Source organism: Tiliqua scincoides, chromosome 6 (genome assembly GCF_035046505.1).
Source record: "Tiliqua scincoides isolate rTilSci1 chromosome 6, rTilSci1.hap2, whole genome shotgun sequence".
In the NCBI taxonomy this organism is placed as follows: Eukaryota; Metazoa; Chordata; class Lepidosauria; order Squamata; family Scincidae; genus Tiliqua; species Tiliqua scincoides.
In genome coordinates this window covers 89,668,686-89,674,316 of record NC_089826.1, presented here as the reverse complement: position 1 = coordinate 89,674,316, position 5,631 = coordinate 89,668,686, and positions in this window count along the sequence as shown.

Here is a 5,631-nt window from a genome sequence, read left to right as displayed (position 1 = left end):
AATTCTAGCACAATCTTCAATTGGAGTGTCAAAGCTCTGGGTTCAAAAGCATAGAATCGGGACAAATAGGGGTCTCCAAACTACAGACCGGGGCCACATCCAGTCTGCCACAAGACGTTATTTGGCACCCAGCAACTTTTTTTCTTTTTTGCTGTCAGAGCATTTGCTAATGTTTGACATTTTTACTCCTTATATTTGATTTCTGGGTGTAAGCACAACATTGTTTCTTTGTAATTGTCACATTTCTCTTTTACCTTGAATCATATCATGCTGATTATAAAAAAAATTCCAAGTAAAACTTATTCACTCTTTTAAATTTCATTCATTCATTTATAAAACTGATTTTTTCAACCTGCAAAAATGTGTAAAGTTACAATGTGACCCTTATACTGAAAAAGCTTGGAGACCCCTGCTATAATGCAGATCTGAGTCACTGTTACAAATTGCACATGAAAGTGGCTTAACTGTGCAAGCACTTGTGCAATTCACCAAGTGGATCCAATGGTACTACAGTGCTGTCATTCTTGCAAATTCATATCCATGCATCTGTAATGGCAAATATGCAGCTTTCATTCTGGGAGTGAAAATCAGGGCTATTTGCAGGATTTGTCCCAAAGGGTAAAACAGTAAGGTTTTAATGTCACTTCCTCTGCAGAAAGAACTCCTTCAGTTGGAGGAAGGGAACCTTTGGCTATGCCCCATAGTTTATTTCAGTTGATTTGCTCCAAATATGTTTTGAATTCTATATCATGAGTTCACTTGATTTACAGTCTCTGACTTGGCTCACTTCCTTGGGTGATCTGCTTTATGTCTAGATGACCATCAGAGGACCCACTGAACCTGGCCAACCCCCCTGAATTCTCAGTGCCAGTACAAGCAACCACACCCAGTGCATCATGGAAGCAGGGGACCCAATGGGGCTTCCAGAACAGAGCTTGGTTGCAGGGCACCCTGTAGCAACCTGGTGCCAGCACTGCTTCGCAGATATCTTGGAGGTGCTGAACCTGACTGGGCTCAGATGAGCTATTTTCCAAGTTGCGGGAAATGCATTGGTTTTGTTCTGGGAAAACCTGACTGGGAAAGTTCTCTCTCTCTCCCTCATCGGTCATAACCTGTTTCCTGTTAATCATGGAGTGTCAACTTAAGAACATAAGAACAGCCCCGCTGGATCAGGCCATAGGCCCATCTAGTCCAGCTTCCTGTATCTCACAGCGGCCCACCAAATGCTCCAGGGAGCACACCAGATAACAGGAGACCTGCATCCTGGTATCCTCCCTTGCATTGGCATTTCCCATTTCTAAAATCAGGAGGCTGCACATACACATCACGGCTTGTAACCCGTAATGGATTTTTCCTCCAGAAACTTGTCCAATCCCCTTTTAAAAGCATCCAGGCCAGATGCTGTCACCACATCCTGCGACAAGGAGTTTCACAGACTGACCACACACTGAGTAAAGAAATATTTTATTTTGTCTGTCCTAACCCACCCAACACTCAATTTTAGTGGATGTCCCCTGGTTCCGGTGTAATGTGAGAGTGTAAAGAGCATCTCTGTATCCACTCTGTCCTTCCCCTGCATAATTTTGTATGTCTCAATCATGTTCCACCTCAGGCGTCTCTTTTCTAGGCTGAAGAGGCCCAAACGCCGTAGCCTTTCCTCATAAGGAAGGTGCCCCAGCCCCGTAATCATCTTAGTCGCTCTCTTTTGCACCTTTTCCATTTCCACTATGTCTTTTTTGAGATGCGGCGACCAGAACTGGACACAATACTCCAGGTGTGGCCTTACCATAAATTTGTACAACGGCATTATAATATTAGCCGTTTGGTTCTCAATACCCTTCCTAATGATCCCAAGCATAGAATTGGCCTTATTCACTGCCGCCGCACATTGGGTCGACACTTTCATCGACCTGTCCACCACCACCCCAAGATCTCTCTCCTGATCTGTCACAGGCAGCTCAGAACCCATCAGCCTATATGTGAAGTTTTGATTTTTTGCCCCAATGTGCATGACTTTACACTTACTGACACTGAAACGCATCTTTGCAACTTCTACCTGCAGCCCCCTTTCTGGCTCCCGTGGAGCTGCCTTGTTGTCTGGGGCTGCTGGACTTGGGAAAGAATGTGCTCCCATTCCAGCTGGGTCACTTTCTATATAGTCTTTTTTTTTTTTTTCCAGCAATGAAGGGTTGCTGCAACATCAGGGGAGGAAAGGTGGTGGTGAGCCTGAAGTTATTAACATTCTGCTCCATCCACAGGCCCCTCAGCATCACCTGCTCAAGCTCCCTGGAATTCCAAATGTCATTGCTCATTGCCTTGATACATGCCATAAATCACTCTGGCAGCTCTCCAATGGCAGGCCTTTTTCAGGTGTCATTTTATTAATAAAGAAGGTGATTTCTATTAAAGCAGAGCCGTAATCATAGCCAGGTTGAAGCAGGAGCGGTGGCAGCGGGTGACCTCCCAGTTCACCTTGCTTTCTATTTATAGCGCCACAGATGATCCACTTTTCATAAGGGCAAAGAGAACCTACTTTCTCCTTATGAATCTCTCATGTTGCTATGCTCAGATAGAAGGGAGGGGAGCGGCGCATGCAAGAGGACGTGCACTGTGGCTGGTTCTAAGCACAGACCTTTGAGCCTCTTCCCCACCTCTGCCACCAAAACGTGCGTTGCTCCTGCTTGAAGGCTCTTGAAGACCACACAGTCCTCGACCCTGCTTGGGGGAGCAAGAACTGCTGTTAGTCCAGCCAATGAGCCTGTGTTGCCCAAGAAGTCGTTTGCCACAATCACAGGATGGGGAGCAATTATGGGGCCTGGAGAACAATGAAGATGAGCAGTAAGACACAACCAAGATGCAAGCCCCGTCCTGCGGACAAGCAAACTGGGCGACATGCTGTGAGGAAAGGTATAAAGAAGGCGTCTCACTGCCTTCCTAGAGCCAGAGATGTCTTCACTGACATATTGGAGCTGAGCAACTTGTTCCCCCTGAAAGGCCCCCCCAGCCAGGCCCCCATTATGAGCTGGAAGGATCTTCTCACTTCCCACTTCAGCAGTGTCTGCCTGCTTCACATGTCTGTGTTTTATTTTCCAGACCTCAGACCAGGTCTTAGGCTGGAATTGGCAGCCAGGCATTTTGCAAACCTCCAGAGGCTGCCCAGCAATTTCGAGGCCCCACAGCAGCCCCTGTCCTGTTCTCCCACCTGTTTCCATGTGGGGTAGATCTCCTGCTCCGCCTTACCTTGCCACATCTCTCGGACTGGCCTGGAGTCTCTAGAAATTGGCATGCGAGTGACACCGGAAAGCCGTCCTGGAGATTTCCACAGAGCGTCCAGCCTCCTGCTGGACACTAACCTTTCCAGGGACAGCTACAGTCAGCGTTGGCCACCCAAGCTGTGCCCCGCGGCCAGCAGGCTCTGGCTAGGAGCGTTACGATCTCTGCTTCAAGTAATAAACAGTAGCGCACCCAAGCCTATAAGCTGCCTGCCCCCTGAGTGCCTGGGCCCCCCCTCTGCCTCCCCATATGCTCCTTGTAGGCAGACTGTTTCTGGAACTGAGTGACCACAGAGAGATGGTGCACTTGGAGATAGAAATGGCTGTTGTTTAGTCCTTTTCCAACCTGATCAAAGAAAAACATATGATGACCTATGAGCCTATCACTTCCCCCCCCCCATGTACTGGCACCAAAAAGGCTACTGCGACAACCTGGGGGGGGCAGTTGCAGAAGTCTCCTCTGGTTAAGACATTTGTTCCCTTACCCTGAGGTCAGCCTCCATGGCATGCTGGCACAAGTCCACGCTGACCAAGGACAGTGGGTCAGGCCTGAGAAGAGAGACAGGAATCAGCAGCCACCACTGCCACCCAACCCGTCCCCTTTGCAGGCCTGATCCGCCCTCTCCACCCCCATCGTGGCCCTTTCCCCCATCCCCATTGTCACCTGCCCTCCCTGTCCCCAGCCCAGCAGGTCCTCTCTGCTGTCCTTGTGCACTTGGGAAGGCTTCAGCCTTCCTGCTGGCACTCCAGCAGCACATTCGCTTGTTTAAAAGAATTCCCAGCACACGCAAGGTGCTAGTCTGTGTGCCGCCACAAGTGCTTTCCTGACTGCCGCAAGGCAGGGAGCACTGGCAGAACCCTCGTCCCACCAGTGTTATGAGCCCATCGAATTGAGCTGTGAGTTGTTATTATTTCTATGGTGCCTTGCAATGTCCTGGGAGTTGTACACAGAAACAGGTCCACGCTCACAGATAGCCCACAACCTAAAAAACAAACAAGTAAGAAAATGATTAAATTGCAAGTGATGATGGCCTGCAAAACTAAGACAGCCTTGAGCCCAGCAAGAGCAACACACAAGCTCTGGAGTCAGTCAAAAGCTGGCATGTCTATTTTTCCACACCAGCTCTTTCCCCTGCTGGAACTCAAGGAGGTATCGTGGGGTCTGCAATGGATCCCCCAACCAAACTCTGTCCAAAGCCCAACCTGCTGAGCTCCAGCAAGGTGGCTACCACACTTGCTCTCCAGCCAGCCCCTGGGACTGATGACTTGCTTGCCTGGGAAGAAATGGGGAGCTTGGTACCCAAAGCAACCCCTTTAAAGGCCTTTGTGGCAGACTGGCTCCCTCGCTGGCTCTGCAGGCTGTGCCATAGACACAAGGTGGCCCCTGCTGTCCAGGTGGTTCCAGCATGAGTGGTAATGATGACATCCCTGGGCACCTCCCAGAGCCAGGAGGCACTGGCCAGAGCAGCGCATAGGGAAGGGCCAGAACAGCTAATGGCTCCAAGGGAACAAGAGAGGACTGGGGTACCAGGCCAGGGTGGAGGAGGAGATGAAGAAGAAAAGAGAAGAGGCAGCGACAGTGGAGAAGGACAGAAAAACCAGACGAGGAGCCAAGGTGTGACAATGGGGACTCCAAGCAGGGGAGGCCAGAGGATGGGAAGGGGCTCCAGGGGTGACGGGAGAAAAAATAGATATTTGAGAAAAGTAGGAGAAAGGCCACAGCCATGTGAGGAAAGAGGGAAGGATGGTGCTGGGCTGGAGAACCTCTTGTGCCCCTCTAAAGACTCCTTGCACTGTGGGAAGCCAGCACTTGACGTGCTCCATCCTCAGGCCCAGCAGGCAGGCTGGCAGGGGACTGGCTCCAGGTCTGCCAAGCTTCGTGGGCACTCCCTGTTGGGCCTGGGGAAGGGGGTGTCAGGCAGGAGAGGACACCCCCTTCCCCAGAAGGAGCTCACAGTGAGACAAACAGTTGGGCCTCCTCAGCCAATGGACCTGCGGGTGGTGGAACCAGGTCCCAGTTGGCCACCCAAGCAGCAATCCAGGGAGATCCAGAATTCATCGTATTTTTCATTGTTTATAGGAAGAAATAATACACATTAAGAAGCATTAAGTAAAATAAAAAGTTTTGAAATACAAAAATAACATACTTTGGAGTGCTGCAAACCTCTTGGGAAAAAACTTCTCATAATCTAATTTTGCACCTGTTGCTGTCGCCTGGGGGCCTCTGTGGACCTTCTCCACGCATACACTGGAGCGGCTGTGTTGACTGTAGATTCCAGGCTGCTGTTGGTGCCACCTCCGTCTCTCTGCAGAAGGAAGTACAAATCCACAGGAGAGGCAACCAGAAACGTCGGGTAGA